Raw genomic sequence first — 15,716 nt, 5'->3', positions numbered from 1 at the left:
CAACTCTGCAACTTAATATTATAACTGGAAGTTTGTACCTTTCAAGTACTCCTTCTCCTGTTTCTCACACTACCCACTTCCCCTCTGGCAACCACTGTCTTTTCTCTGTATCTTCAGTTCTGTTTCTACTTTGTTATTTTTGTTGACCATTTTTTTTTAGATTTAACATTTAAGTGAAATCATGCAATACTTTTCTTTTTTAGCCTGATTTATTTCATTTAGCATAATATGCTCAAGGTCCTTCTACATATCATAAATGGCATGATTTCATTTTTATGCTAATATTTCATTATTCCATATATATATGCATGTATGCATGTGTGTATATATTTAATCACATCTGGCTTATCTATTCATCTTTTGATGGATACTTAGGTTTCTTCCACATCTTGGCTATTGTAAATAATGCCTCAGAGGACATTAAGGGGCATACATATTTTTTAACTAAATTTTTATTTGGATACTGAATTGTACAGTAGTTCTATTTCTTATTGTCTGAGGAACTTCCCTAGTTTTCCATACTGGCTGCACCAATTCACATTGCCACCAACAATGCACAAGGGTCCCCTTTTCTCCAAGTCTCCAACCAACCAACCAACACTGATTATTTCTTTTTCTTTCTCTTTTTTTTAAATAGCCATTCAGACAAATGTGAGATGATATCTCATTGTTGTTTTGACTTGCATTTACCTAATGATTAGTGATAATGGGCATCTTTACATATGCCTGTTGACCATCTGTATGGCTTCTTTGGAAAACTGTCTGTTTAGATTCTCTATCCACTTTTTCCATGAATTGTTTGTGTGATACTGAGTTTTATGGATGTTTATATGTTTTGGATATTAACTGCTTATCTAACAAACCATTTGCAAGTATTTTCTCCCATTTTGTAGGTTGCTTTCATTTTCTTGATGGCTTCCTTTGCTGTGCAAAAGCTTTATAGTTTGATGTAATTCCATCTTTGAATTTTTGGTTTTGTTGCCCTTGCCTGAGTAATTATATTGAAAAAAATATTGCTAAAGACTGATGTTAAAGTGCTTGTTGGCTATGTTTCTGCTAGAAATTTAATGATTTCAGGTTTTATGTTGAAGTCTTTAACTCAATTTGAGTTTATTTTGGTATATAGTAAATATAAGAACATGGTCTAGTTTTGCTCTTTTGCATGCAGCTGTCAAACTTTTCCAACATCATTTATTTAAGAGACTGTCTTTCCCGACTGTATATTCTTGACTCCTTTATCATAGATTAATTGACCAATAAGTATGGAGTTACTTCTAAGTCCTGTATTCTGTTCCAATTATCTATGCGTCTGTTTCTGTGTCCATACCATTTTGATTACTTGTTTTGATTACTATCACTTTGTTTTATAGTTTGAAGTCAGGGAGAATGTTGTTCTTTCTCAAGGTTACTTTGACTGTTTGTGTTTTCTTTTCTTTCTTTTTTTTTGTGTGTGTGGTTCCATATAAATTTCAAAATAATTGACTCTAGCTTTGTAGAAAGGGCTATGGATAGTTTTATAAGGATTGTAATGAAACTATAGATTGCTTTTGGATAGTTGGACATTTTAACAATATTAATTCTTCCAAACCATTAGAATAATTTCCACTTATTTGAGTTATCTTCAATTTATTTCATTAGTGTCCTGTAGTTTTCAAAATATACATCTTTCACCTTCTAAGTTAAATTTATTCATAGGTATTTTAATTCTTTTTGATGCAATTAAAAATGGGATTGTTTTATTAAATTTAATAGTTCATTATTAGTGTATAGGAATGCAACATATTTTTGCACATTAATCTTGCAAATTTACATAATTCATGTATTTTAATATTTTTGGTGGGCATCTTGAGAATGTTCTACATATATGGTACCATGCCATCTGAAAATAGTGACAGTTTGACAATACTTTTCAATCTGAATTCCTTTTATTTTTCTTATCAGATTGCTATGGCTAGGACTTCCAGTACTATAACTGAATAAAATTGGCAAGTGTGGGCATCCTTTTCTTTTATCCTTCAAGGGAACAATATCTTAGAGGAAAAGCTCTCAACTTTTAGCTATTGAGTGTGATGTTAGCTGTGGTTTTGTCATACATGTTCTCTATTATGTTGAGGTATATTCACTCTACCCAGTTTTTTAGTTTTTAAAATTAATGGATTTGAATTTTGTCAAATGAATTTTCTGCATCTGTTGAGATGACAATATTATTTTAATCCTTTTTTTTTTTTTTTTGCTAACATGAAATTCCAATACTTTGGCCACCTCATGGGACAAGTTGACCCACTGGAAAAGACTCTGATGCTGGGAAGGGTTGGGGGCAGGAGGAGAAGGGGATGACAGAGAATGAGATGGCTGGATGGCATCACCAACTTGATGGACATGAGTTTGAGTGAACTCCGGGAGTTGGTGATGGACAGGGAGGCCTGGCGTGCTGTCGTTTATGGGGTCCCAAAGAGTCGGACACGACTGAACTGAATCATGTTAATTTGTGGATATTGCACCATATTTGTATGCCTGGAATGAACCCACTTGATCATTGGGTAGGATCGTTTTAATGTATTGCTGAATTCTGCTGTTTAGTCAAGGATTTTTACAATTATGTTCATTAGGGATATTGGCTTATGATTTTCTTTTTTTTTGTAGTGCCTTTGTCTGGTATTTGGTAACAGGATAATGTTAGACTCAGAAGGAGTCTGGTAGTGTTCCTTTTTCTTCAATTTTTTGGAATAGTTTGAAAAGACAAATTTTGAATATTTGGTAGAATTCACCTGTGAAGTTGTCTGTTCTTGGACTTTTGTGATTACTGATTTAAAATCATTACTGATAATATGTTTTAGATTATCTACTTTTTTCCTGATTCAGTCTTAGAAGATTATATGTTCTTAGGAATTTATATCTTCTAGGTTGTTTAATTTGTTGGCATGTATAATAATTGTTTATAATAGTCTCATCATACTTCTGTGGTATCAGTTATAATTTCCTCTTCTCCCATTAATTATTTATTTTGGTTTTCTTTATTGCTTTCTTAATGAGTCTGGTTGAAATTTTAGCAATCAGTGCCTTTAAGCAGAGGTTTTCATAGGCTTTTTAATTTCCATGCTTTTTAATTTGTGCTCAGTAGAGTATTGATGTAAATTACTTAGTTTGCTATACTGGGAAATATAAACTCACTAAATGTTTATTTTTTGTAGTATTTAGGTAAATTGCTTACCCACTCCAAGTCTCTATGTGAAAAATAGGGTGGCACATAAGAATAAATTAATCTTTATATCATACACCAAAGTCAATTCTAGAGGATTGAAGATTTAAATATAAAAAGTAAAACAAACAAATGAATAAAAAAATGCTCAGGAAGGCAATACAGTCATCATTTCAGATAGAAAAGTAAAAGCTTACTATATTGAAAAAGACTGACATAGTTGACTCAACTTTATATAGGGAAGAAAAGATAATTATAGCACATGTAACCAATAAAGAGCTTGCATTCAAATAATAAGTTCTTCTACAAGTCAGTGTTATAAAGCCAGAATCCAACAGAATGATGGGCAAATGATTTGATATTTCATAGATAAGAATATCCAAGAAGCCAATAAATATTGGAAAAATTGCTCAACTATAATAACTATCATAGACATGCAAATCAAAACAACAATTTGATAACTTTATAATGCAATTAATATAAAGTTTAAAAGACTGACATTCCAAGTTGATAAGGATATGGAACAACTGAAATTTTATACAAGGTTGGTCACTAACCATTTGATTTGAAAAGCCAGGTTCGCCCAACAGCAGAAATGGATGGGAATGAGAAGTTGGATAAGTCTCTGAAATCTCTTGCCTCTGTGGGTCAGCTGGCCCATCTCTTGGTCAGTGAAGCCTGCAATTGAAGAAAAGCAGGGTGCAGTGTGGAGGAAAGAAAAGAAAGCTGGATCTGCTGGTCATACTTGCAACTACTGATGAAGACATTAGAGAGTAATTTTGTGCTGTTTTGCTTCTATTACTTCCCTGCTCTCCAAATCTCATGCAGATTCTTCTTTTGACTAATTCTAACCAGCATCACACAGAAAAAGTTTTCTGGAAAACATAGTTCCCAACTTAACAAAATTGACAATATAATTATTCAACACATTTTGCAACAAAAAATTAGCCATCTATAAGTAGAAAAAGGAATGACAGACATTTTCGTAGAATTACAAACTTGCATAAATTCCAAAACCTACTTGGAATCAAGCACTCTTAGATTTGAATTTTAGTAGACTTTTACTATTTTCGTGATCTTGGGCAAGTTACTTAATCCCTCGGAGTCTTGTTTTCCTTGTTCATAAAATAAAGAAAATGATATTTAACTCAAACTTGTTTAAGAATAAATATTATATATACATTTCTCAAGATAATACCTAGTTCATTGAGAACCTCAATAAATGATTCCCTTTGGTAATATCACTACTGATAATTTGTAAAGATATTTAGATATTATAACCTCCTAGGAGCCTTTAAAATATACTGAATCAGAGGCTTCCCTGATGTTCCAGAGGTTAAGATTTCATGCTTCCACTGAAAGGGGCATGGGTTCAATCGCTGGTTGGGGAATTAAGATCCCTGCATGCTGTGTGGCACAGCCAAACTAATAATAATAACAATAAAATATACTAATCCAGACTCTGCCCAGAGAGATTCTGATTTGTTTAGTGTATTTCCTTGTCAGTAAGGCAGTAAGGGACCAGTTGAATCAGGATACCTCTACCTTACAAAATTCTTGTCATAGACTAAGTCACCTTCTATTAACTTACTCTAGACAGAACCCTTTGCTTACAAGTTTTGTTTACTTTTTATGTATTCCAGACATGTCGGGATGGTATATGCTCAGTTCAGTTCAGTTCAGTAGCTCAGTCGTGTCCGACTCTCCGCGACCCCATGAATCACAGCACGCCAGGCCTCCCTGTCCATCACCAACTCCCGGAGTTCACTCAAACTCAGAGTCGGTGATGCCATCCAGCCATCTCATTCTCTGTCGTCCTCTTCTCCTCCCGCCCCCAACATTTCCTAGCTCCTGTTGGTGACTTTTTAATGACCTTTGTACCATTGCGTTGAATAAGAGACATCCTTACTGTACCCATCTCACTACTGATTACAGAAGGACAAAATCTCATACCAACCAGAAATTTAAATGTGAGATCATTGTGTTGGTTTGATTCACAGGTATGCTGAATGCAGTATGAGTGAAGAGATGTGAAAATTCGCTTCTTAGGATTCAGTGGGAAGACAACTACTAATCTTCAAGTTGTAAATGAGTTTCTTTCCATTGGCAGGCACTTTTTAATGCTTTAAAAGTTTAATACTCTCCAGGGAGGAGTTAAATGCACTTTTTAAGTGACATTTGTTGTGAGTTCCAGGAAAGTGAAGTGGAAATGGGAACATTAGAGTCACAGTGTGTTCTTATTGAAAATGAAACCCATTTTACCTGTACTTCACAGTATTCATATATTTTTCATAAAATGAATTCATCCATATTTTAAGGTATAAGATTAACAATGCCTTTCAGATCTGCCCTTCTCTGATGTTCAGGCTTTTTTTTTTTCTTTTGTATATGTGTTAACTGTTCAGTTTTTAAAGTTGTGTTTTCTAAGATTGCCCTACTACACTGAAGCCTATGGCATTTTTTGAACTAAACTGGTGATCTGAATAGTGAAAATCAGAAAAACGGAAAGGCACAGGTATTAAAATATTATGTTTGGTGACAGGTGACACAGTCAAAACTTTGGAGTAAAGCTGAGAAATAAGCACTCTCTGGAGGTATTTTGAATTTTGCTCTGCATTATGGGAAAAAATAAAATTCCTTTATATATTTCTCCAGGTTTAAATAAAATAATTTTGTGAGATTCTTCACCCATAGATATGAGCTTTTAATGGCTCTTCCTTCCTTCACCTTATCTTCAAATTTTGGCAATAGTTAATGAATGCAGTAAGTAGTCATTGAGTGTCTACAATGTGCCAAGAACTGCTTTAGCCAATAGTGAAGACACAAAGTCCATGATCTCCTGTGAATTATACTTAGTTCATCCTTACAATGAGGGTTGTGATTTGTTGGCAAAATCTTTATCCATTGTAGGCTTTTTAGAGGTTGCCATCTTTCTTTCAGACACATGCTTCTCCCCTGAGACTCAGCTGGTGCCCATTCCTTATTTATGAGACTCTGAAATCCTTCCCAGGCATTGCTGTAGCTATAATAATAAACATTTCAAAAGATATCAGTTTTCAAAACCAACTTGTACCAGTGACTCTCACAATTACCTACATGTGTCATTTTATTTAATTCTGACAGTAACACTAAGAAGTAGACTATTTGGCCCATTTTCCTATACTGAAGAGAGTTTAAGAAGCCAAAGCACGTGTCCAAGTCTACTTGGCAAGTAGCCGGACCAGCTGGGAATCGAATTCAAAACAGTCTAACTAGGATTCTAGACCTTAATCCAAAAATGAATATTACTTCTTACATATGTAAGTATTCTCTTTTAAAAATAGATAGATACAATGAATAAGTAAAATAAGTAAATGTCAACATGTTTAAAGTGATTTCATAGCATAATAGCTTTATTTTCACTATATTTTTCTGTTATAAAAGTATAACTCTTCTGATATCTGGGGTGGTACTCAAAATTATTTAATATTTAAAAGCAGTTCCCATACTGAAAAATAAATATATGCTGAGAAATACTGTACTGTACTCCAGGCTTCTGAGGGTAGTGAATTATGACTTGGTTCAATTTTGCATTTCAAGTGCTTAGCATGTATCTGTCATGAAGAAGGAGGGTGATAAATATATATATGTATAGATACATGAATCCCTTCACTAAGTAGGATAGTGGCCCAGACATTTAGCATATAACATATATGCAACATGTATTGAAGTGAAATGAATAATTGGAAAACAGTGTTGATAAATAAAGGAGAATATGGGAGACAAATGTCAATGCCAAACAGAGCTGGACAAGTTAAAAAGGGCAAATGCTTTTTTTGCATTTTTCCTGTTTTCTTAAAACTGATAAAAAAGAGGACTCATCTCAACAAATTAAAATGAATAAAATCATTACTGAAACTTAACTGCTTGCTTGACATTGGTGTGCATTTTGTTCCTCTGCATCCCCTAACCAGACATAGTTATTTAAATTTCATACATGCAACACAAAAAAGAAAAATAATTATATTTTATATCTAGAGAGAGCATATTGAGATTTGAGACCCCAAGAGAATTAATTGCTTTTCTACTTTGTAATTACTTGGAGATCAATGAGTGGTAATGAATATTTCTAAGATATCACATTTTTATGTTTCTTTGTTTTTGTTTTTTCTTAAAATTTTTCTCTAATGATTTTCATTAAACACTTCTATATTCTTGAGAGACTAGAGGAAATTTAATATCCTCAAATTAAGGAAAACAAACAAAATATAGAAAAACACTCAGCAAAATTAGTTTCTTGAATTGTAAATACTTGCAATATGATTTGAAGGTTTTGTTTTTTTTTCCCCCTCCTTAAGACAGATTTAATAGAGGAAAAAGTGCACCCCAGGAGAATGCTCTAAGCTTTCACAGTTCTTGTCTAAAGTGAATGGTGTTTCATTAATTTCATATAAAATCTTATGTGACAGTGTAATTATACTATACAGTTTAGCTAGATGTCTTTAAATGATCTGCCAGTACAACCCTAGCAATGAAAGGTCATACAGGGTAAAAGTGTAAAATTAGATAGCCAGTGTAAATTTGCTGTATGACTCAGGGAGCTCAAATCCAGTGCTCTGTGACAAGCTAGAGGTGGGGGGAGGTTCAAGATGGAGAGGACACATATATTCCTATGGAATATGTTGATTCATGTTGATAAATGACAGAAACCAACATAATATTGTAAAGCAATTATCCTCTGGTTAAAAATAAATAAATTTTTAAAAATTGTGATAAATATTAAAAAGGGAGTCTTTAAGATTCCATTTTGAAACCTAAGTACTCTTGGCAAGGGACAAAATTGCTGATATGTTTCTACATTTAAGATGGCTCCCATTGCTCATAGTGGAATTACAGCTCAGTGTGATGTCTCTAATTTTTCGAAATGCCAGTTACTTCAGTTTGCACTTCTGTTTGCTTTAGGTAAGAACCTAGGAAAAAATATACTGATCGAGGAGGTAACACAGGTAGAGAAGATAGCACACTACATACTTTGATATGAGGTGGGAGGAATGTACTTCTGGATATTAGAAAGTTACTCAGTAAACTAGAGACCCACAGAGAATGTGGTGGGCAAAACTTCTGCCCATTAAGAGCAGCTTCCTTCCTTTCTTTTTTTTTTTAAACAGCTTTATTGTGCTATAGTGTGCATAAAATTCATTCTTTTAAGGTGTACAATTCAATATTTTTCAAAATAATTCAGAGTTGTGCAATCATCATCACAATCATTTTAGAATATTTTTATATCAGCAAACATTTTTAAATTCGCAGAAAGAAACCATGGAGAATTCCCTGGCAGTCCGGTGGTTAAGACTCTATATTCCACTGCAAAGGGCATGGGTTCTGTCCCTGGTCTGGTAACTAAGACCCTGCATACTGCCTAGCATAGCCAACAAAAAAAGAAAAGAAAGAAACTCTGTACCCATTGACAGTCTCCCCCTTTTCCCTCCTCCATTAACTCCTAGCAACCATTGATCTACTTCTGGCCTCTTTACATTTGCCTGTTCTGAACATTTCCTATAAATGGAGTCATACAATATGTGACCTATTTGTGACTGGCTTCTTTTATGGATTAGGATATTGTCCCCAAGGTTCATCCATATTGCAACATGTATCAAAACTTCCTTCCTCTTAACTATTCATCAGTTGATGGACATTTGGGTTGTTTTCATTTGGGGAGCTGTTACTAATAGTGCTGTTATGAACGTTCATGTACAAGATTTATATTAATATATATTTCTTAGTGTATCCCTAAGAGCACGTTGACATGCAGACCTCTCCTCAAAGCATTAATTGGCTATTTAAGTACTACTCATTTGAATGTATCCACATCCATCCATTTTCCAGCAGATCGGACTTCCTATTGTTTTTAAAGGAAGTTATAGGTAAAAGAGAAATTTAGCTATAAATATAATCTCAGTGTAGTGAGCAATCAAATTTCTTCTCTTTGGTGTATGTAGGTCTCTGTGAAATTGCTCAGTGTTTGCCCCCTCAGCACAGGTAGTTGGGGAAAGAAGGATTCAGTCAAGAAACCTCAGGAATGGGAAACCAGAATTTGCAATCGTTAACTTTCAGTTGCCCAGAATTCTATTCTAACTGGGTTGGCCCCTGTTGAACCAATTATTAAATATTTACTATCTCGAAGACTTGTAATAACATTGAAAAATACTTAGGTTATAAGATTATTAGAACAGAGTTGAATGCAAAATTTAACCTAAATATTGATTTACCTGTATTAGGAAGCCACTTGAATATTTAACAAAGAGGGAGGGTCAGGATGGGGAACACATGTACACCTGTGACTGATTCATGTGAATGTATGGCAAAAACCACCACAATATTGTAAAGTAATTAGCCTCCAATTAAAATAAATTTAAAAAATACTTGAAAAACAGAGTAAAAACTGTGACTATTTTGATGGTCACTGTGATGATTAATTGTATGCATCAACTTGAGTGGCTTAAGGGATGCCCAGATAGCTGATAAACATCATTCCTGGGGGTGTCTGTAAAGCTGTTTCTGGAAAAGATTAGCATTTGAGTTGGTAAAGAAGACAGCCTCACCAATATGGAGAGGTGTCATCCAATCCTTTTGAGGGTCTGAATGAAACAAAAGGGTGGAGGAAGGGCAAATTTACCTTCTTAACCTGGGTCATGAGTCTTCTTCCACCCTCAGATACAGATAGCTCTCCTGATTCTTGGGCCTTTGAATATGGACTGGGACTTAAATCCAGTTCTAGTTCCCAGTCCTTTTGGATGGTGTGTGTTAGTCGCTCAGTCATTTCTGACTCTTTGTGACCCCATGGACTATAACCTGTCAGGCTCCTACGTCCATGGGATTCTCTAGGCAGGAATAGTGGAGTGAGTTGCCATTTCCTGTTCCAGGGATGGTAATTGAGACTGAATTACAAAACCAGCTTTCCTGGTTCTCTAGTTTGCAGACAGCAGGTCATGGGACTTAGCTCCACAATCATGTGAGTCAATTCCTATAATAAATGTCACTATATCTTTCCATATAATCTATAATGTGTCATACATCCATAATCTATAATATTGTCATATGCCTATCTCTTTTACACCTCAGTTCTGTTCAGTTCAGTCTCTCAATCATGTCTGACTCTTTGCGACCCCATGAATCACAGCACACCAGGCCTCCCTGTCTATCACCAACTCCCGGAGTTCACTCAAGCTCATGTCCATCGAGCTGGTGATGCCATCCAGCCATCTCATTCTCTGTCGCCCCCTTCTCCTCCTGCCCCTAATCCCTCCCAGCATCAGAGTCTTTTCCAGTGAGTCAACTCTTCACATGAGGTGGCCAAACTCCTATTAGTTCTGTTTCACTGGAGAACCCTGACTCTCATAGTCAGTTAATATAAAAACTGGTTAAAGTAGGAAATCATAAAAATCGGTGTATAAGGAGACTTTTTTTTTTACATTTAAAACTTTCAAATGTATATCCATTCACCAATCTTTTAATTGGCTTCCCAAGTGGCTCAGTAAGTAATGTGCCTGCCAATGAAGGAGACATGGATTTGATCCCTGGGTTGGGAAGATTCCCTGGACAAGGAAATAGCAAGTATACTCCCACTCCAGTATTTCCAGGATTCTTGCCTGGGAGGTCCCACAAACAGAGGGTCCTGGTGGGTATAGTCCATGGGGTCTCAAAATATTCAGACATGATTTAGCAACTAAATAAAACCAATCTTTTAATGAGACAAATACTTTCTATAGATCTGGGATGTATAAAGAAATTGTCATCTTGTAGGTCATGGGTACATAATGCATTACTTACAATTTTCCTTTAGTGTAAGAACTTAAAACACTAACAAAGTTGACCGTAGAAGTCTACATTTTTGTAATTGTTTTCTCCAAACCATTTGAAGATATCTTGCCATACTTAGTTTGATAGCAAATTTTTCAATGATTTTATTTATTTACGAAAGGATTCAGCTTATTTTTCATGAAAGAAAACCAACAACCTTTAATGTTTATATTTTATAAGTTTATATAATAGTTCATTACATTATTGTGTAGTTAAATTACCTATTTGATTTACATCATTATGTATTACAAACATAATCATAGCTGGCATCATCAGGTTTGGAAGCAGTGGAATAATTTTTGTGTCTGTCCTAAAGTATCTATACTTTAATAAAATATGCAGTCTATTTATTCAAATTTTATTAACTGCTCTATTAATAGTTTACAGTTCTGAAAGTCAACAAACTGGGAGCTAGCTGGACCCCTCTGAAAAATTGCCTTAATCTTTTCCTTCATTTATGAGTCAAGGAAATTGCATGGCGCTAATTGGAACACAATTTGAAGGATTAATATATATATATATATATACATACATATATAAAGCAGTAAGCAAAAGGGTAATATTTGGCTCCAAGTAAGTCAGGACTTCTGAACCACCAGAAACAGGACGTCCCCTAAGATGCAATGACAAGGAGACAGATTAAAGTGGCAATTATTCCTCTACACTGGAATAAGCATTTATTCATCCTAAGTATTCTAAGACAATAACAAAAAGACCAGAAACACTGTCTACCCAATATAAATAAATAAGAGATACTAACGTTTCTATGATATGTAAGAAGGCTCCCATTGCCAAACAGTCTTAGAATATTTTATATATTAATGTCATTCCCTTCACTAGATGTCAAGAAAAGATTCCAAACAAGACTGATTTGGAAAGAAAGATTTTTCACAAAGATTTTATTTATGAAAAAGTTTCAAGTCTATTTCCATTAGTTCCATCCTCCAACTCATGCTCACCCCCAGGACACAGGGGAAGAATAAGAAAAAGATTACACTTTCCAAACAAAAAGCAATAATCACCACAACAGAAAAGAAAACAACAAACCTTCTCTTGACATCACACTCTACTGGAGTCCTATCCTCATTTCATAGCCAAAGGCCTAGAAAAAGTTGTCAATACTTGCTGTCTTTCTCCTATTCTTTTTTTTTTCCTTTTTCTTCTATGGGCCACACCTCGTAGGACTGGAAGCACAGAGTCTCAACCACTGGACCAGCAGGGAATTCCCCCAATTGTCTTTTGAATTCATTCTAAACAAATTTTTCTCCACTAATAATCTGCAGATGCTGCTCCAGTCAGAGTAATGACATCCACATTGCTAAGTCCAATGGTAAATTGTCAGCCCAGACTCTTGACGTATTGACAACATTTGACTCAGTTATTCTACCTTCTCCTTTGATATTCATTTTCACCTGTCTTCTGGAAAAACATGAAGTTCCTGGTTTAAATTTGATCTCAGGGACAACTCTTCTAAATCTAATTTCTTAATTTCCCAACCCCTAACTTTTAGAGTATCCCAGGGAATGAACCTCCTGATACTTAAAACTCCTTAGAGGGTCTTACCTGTTCTCAAGGTTGTAAATATCCTCTCTCTGATGTTGATGCTTAAAATTGTATACTTGCCTACACACACTGGGTCCATCTCCTTCTACCCTACAGTCTATCTCTACACATAAGCTATAGTGATTCTTTTAAATAGCTTCTGGGATCATGTTACTCTTCTTTCTGTTTGAAACTCTATTGGCTTCCTGCCTTGTAATAAAATGAAAGTCCATATTAGAGATCAGGGCCCTGTTCCTCTCAGCTTGACCACTGGCTCCAACCATTCTGACCTTCTTGCTCTTCTTTGACCTGAGGAAGCACATTTCTGCCTTGGGGTGTTAGCATTGTTTGTTCCTTCAGCCTGGAGTACTCTTGCATTAGCCTGTAATAGTCTAATACTCTTACTTAATTTTATGGTAGCCTTTTCATTATTTTCAGTATTTTTTTCAAATGATACTTCTTTGTTGACTACCCTATTTAAATAACACTACCTCCATGGCATCACCAACTCGATGGACATGAGTTTGAGTGAACTCAGGGAGTTGGTGATGGACAGGGAGGCCTGGCGTGCTGTGATTCATGGGGTCGCAAAGAGTCAGACACAACTGAGCGACTGAACTGACTGAACTGACTGACCTCCCTCCTCAACATTATCCATTTTCTTTCCTCCTTTATTTTCCTTTGTAGCTCTATTTACCATATATCACCTGAGTGAGTTGACTACAGTGTGTATATGTAAGTGCACACAAGTGAGTGTGCATGTGTATATTAAAGGACACTCTCCCTTCTGACATTAATGGAAGAAGTATGACTCTCTAACTTAAAATTATGGATTGGCTTACGGACAGTGACATCAAAAGCTGCTTTCTCCTCAGCAATGTTACTGAACTTGAACAGAAAAGATTCTCATCATTGGAATTTTCCTTAGTCAACCTGTGTTACACTTGACAAACAGCTGTTAGGGTTCAGAAAATGCAGTTCTGGGCAGCAATCATATTGAAATTTTCAAAACTGTTCTAGGTTATTGTTTGACCATTTATATTTTTTAATATAACCTTAGAGGCAATAGTGATATTAATAGTTACCATTCTTAAGAATTCCATATAAAATGGAGGATTTTTGTGTATGTGCTTTATTATCTCATTTAATCTTCTCATGAACTCTTCAGTGTACATGTCATTATCTTGATATCCAAGGTGAAAAAACTGAGGTTCAGCAGGTTAAGTAACTTACTCTCTGACACTTGGTAAATGGCAAGGCTGTCCGACAACCGACAATATGTTCTTTCCCCTCATTGTAACCTGTCATTAAAAAGAACAGTAGAGATCAGTGGGTGTGTGAAACACGGCAGCTCCTGGTTCGAATCACAAAGCATTTTCCCACAAGTTTTGGAAATATACATATTTCCATGTGTATCTTTACCGTCTGAAGGACACATAATGTTAACCTCGAGTAAAGGAAAATTGTTAGAAAAAAAAGAAAACATAAAACATATGTATTTTGCAAGCATGATGATGATGAGCAAATTTATGAAAGAAGTATCTAACCCTCAAGAAATTAACCTGATTTTTTAGCAGACATGCTAATGAACAAAGACAATTTATACATTGTCTTTATCTCCCAGTTCCTTATTTATATACTAGTACATACGATCTTGTAGAGTCATAGTCTTGTGAAATTGTATGTGGATTTTTTACTACCTAGTATTATTTTTTAGCTTTCCTACCTATATGATGGAAAAGTATAAGAGGTTTTCTAATCAGAAATACTTGGAGTTTTATTCCAGGATGAGTTCCTCTCAATATGTGGTCACTGTTCTCAGTACTTGTATAGGCAAGAAGGTATTCACTTCATCGGTCACTGTTATTACACCAGAGAGGTTCCCAAGGCAAGAATGAAAGCTTGATAGATCTGCTAGCAATGCAAGAGGCAAAAACACATTTTTTTTTCATCCCTTTAAATGGCTGAGTTCAAGAACATAGTTCCCAAATCCAAATACAATTTCACCAAATAGTTATACACATGAAATGAGAGAGAGAGAGAAAGAAGAAAAAAAAAAAAAACTGATGAAAGGAATGCTGGTTGCGTAAGAGATCTGTAGAATGCACTGTGATCATAATGGCTATATGACAATTGCAGCCACTATAAAATGTTACAGAGCAGAAAATTGTTATTTTTTAATGCAATGATGCAGTATTATATAATATAGGAATTACTTTTAGCAAAATGATAATACTGCTGCCTCATCAGACCCTGGTGGTACAGTACAGGAAGAAAACATGTATGTGATAGATGTCAATACAAAATGCTAAGACAGCAAGGAGCCAGTATAATTAACCCTAGAAGAGTACCCTGAATAGACTTAATATATATTTGTTTCATATATCTTTATCAATATATGAAAAATCTATAATAAACTGGATGAAGTTGGTTTAACATATTTAAAGAAATGTGAAACTGCTTCAGTGCAGTTCAGTTCAGTTGCTCAGTCGTGTCTGACTCTTTCCGACCCCATGGACTGCAGTACGCCAGGCCTCCCTGTCCATCACCAACTTCCGGAGTTCACTCAAACTCATGTCCACTGAGTCAGTGATGCCATCCAGCCATCTCATCCTCTGTCGTCTCCTTCTCCTCCCACCTTCAGTCTTTCCCAGGATCAGGGTCTTTTCAAATGAGTCAGTTCTTTGTATCAGGTGGCCAAAGTATTGGAGTTCTATTAATAATCTAATAAATGGGCACCTATAATGGGACAGGTGGGTTAGGTAACTAATAACTTAGGTAGTGGAATCAGACATATCTCAGCTATACTATTTAGTGTAACATTCACCCTGTGGATGAACTGGAGGACCTTTCTTTTTAATATTTGTTTATTTGTCTGGCTGTGCTTGGTCTTAGTTGCCTCATGTGGGATCTTCAGTCTTCATTGTGGCACACAGATTCTTTTAGGTGCTGAGCATTCTTAGTTTTGGCATGTGGGATCTAGTTCCCTAACCAGGGATGGAACCCAGACTCCCCGCATGGGAAGGACAGAGCCTCAGTCACTGGACCAGCAGGGAAGTCCCCGCGAGACATTTCTACATTGCTTGATTCTCCACTTTCTCAGTCAGTGAGGACAACAAGTTAGTTGACAGGACTG

The 15,716-nt window shown here is 35.4% G+C and overlaps 1 long non-coding RNA gene across 1 annotated transcript in view; it reads left to right on the top strand.

The window, feature by feature from the left end:
• Nucleotides 1-6,372: 6,372 nt before the first annotated feature.
• The window catches only part of LOC129555794 (uncharacterized), a 243,003-nt gene continuing 233,659 nt past the window's right edge, over nt 6,373-15,716 (top strand). Inside the window, exon 1 of the long non-coding RNA XR_008685812.2 lies at nt 6,373-6,498. This is a non-coding gene — a long non-coding RNA (uncharacterized LOC129555794). The remainder of the gene's footprint in view (nt 6,499-15,716) is intronic.

This window comes from Moschus berezovskii, chromosome 12 (assembly GCF_049115385.1).
Source record: "Moschus berezovskii isolate FMDL1 chromosome 12, NW_MosBer_1.0, whole genome shotgun sequence".
In the NCBI taxonomy this organism is placed as follows: domain Eukaryota; kingdom Metazoa; phylum Chordata; class Mammalia; order Artiodactyla; family Moschidae; genus Moschus; species Moschus berezovskii.
This window is presented reverse-complemented; position numbering and strand designations above follow the sequence as displayed.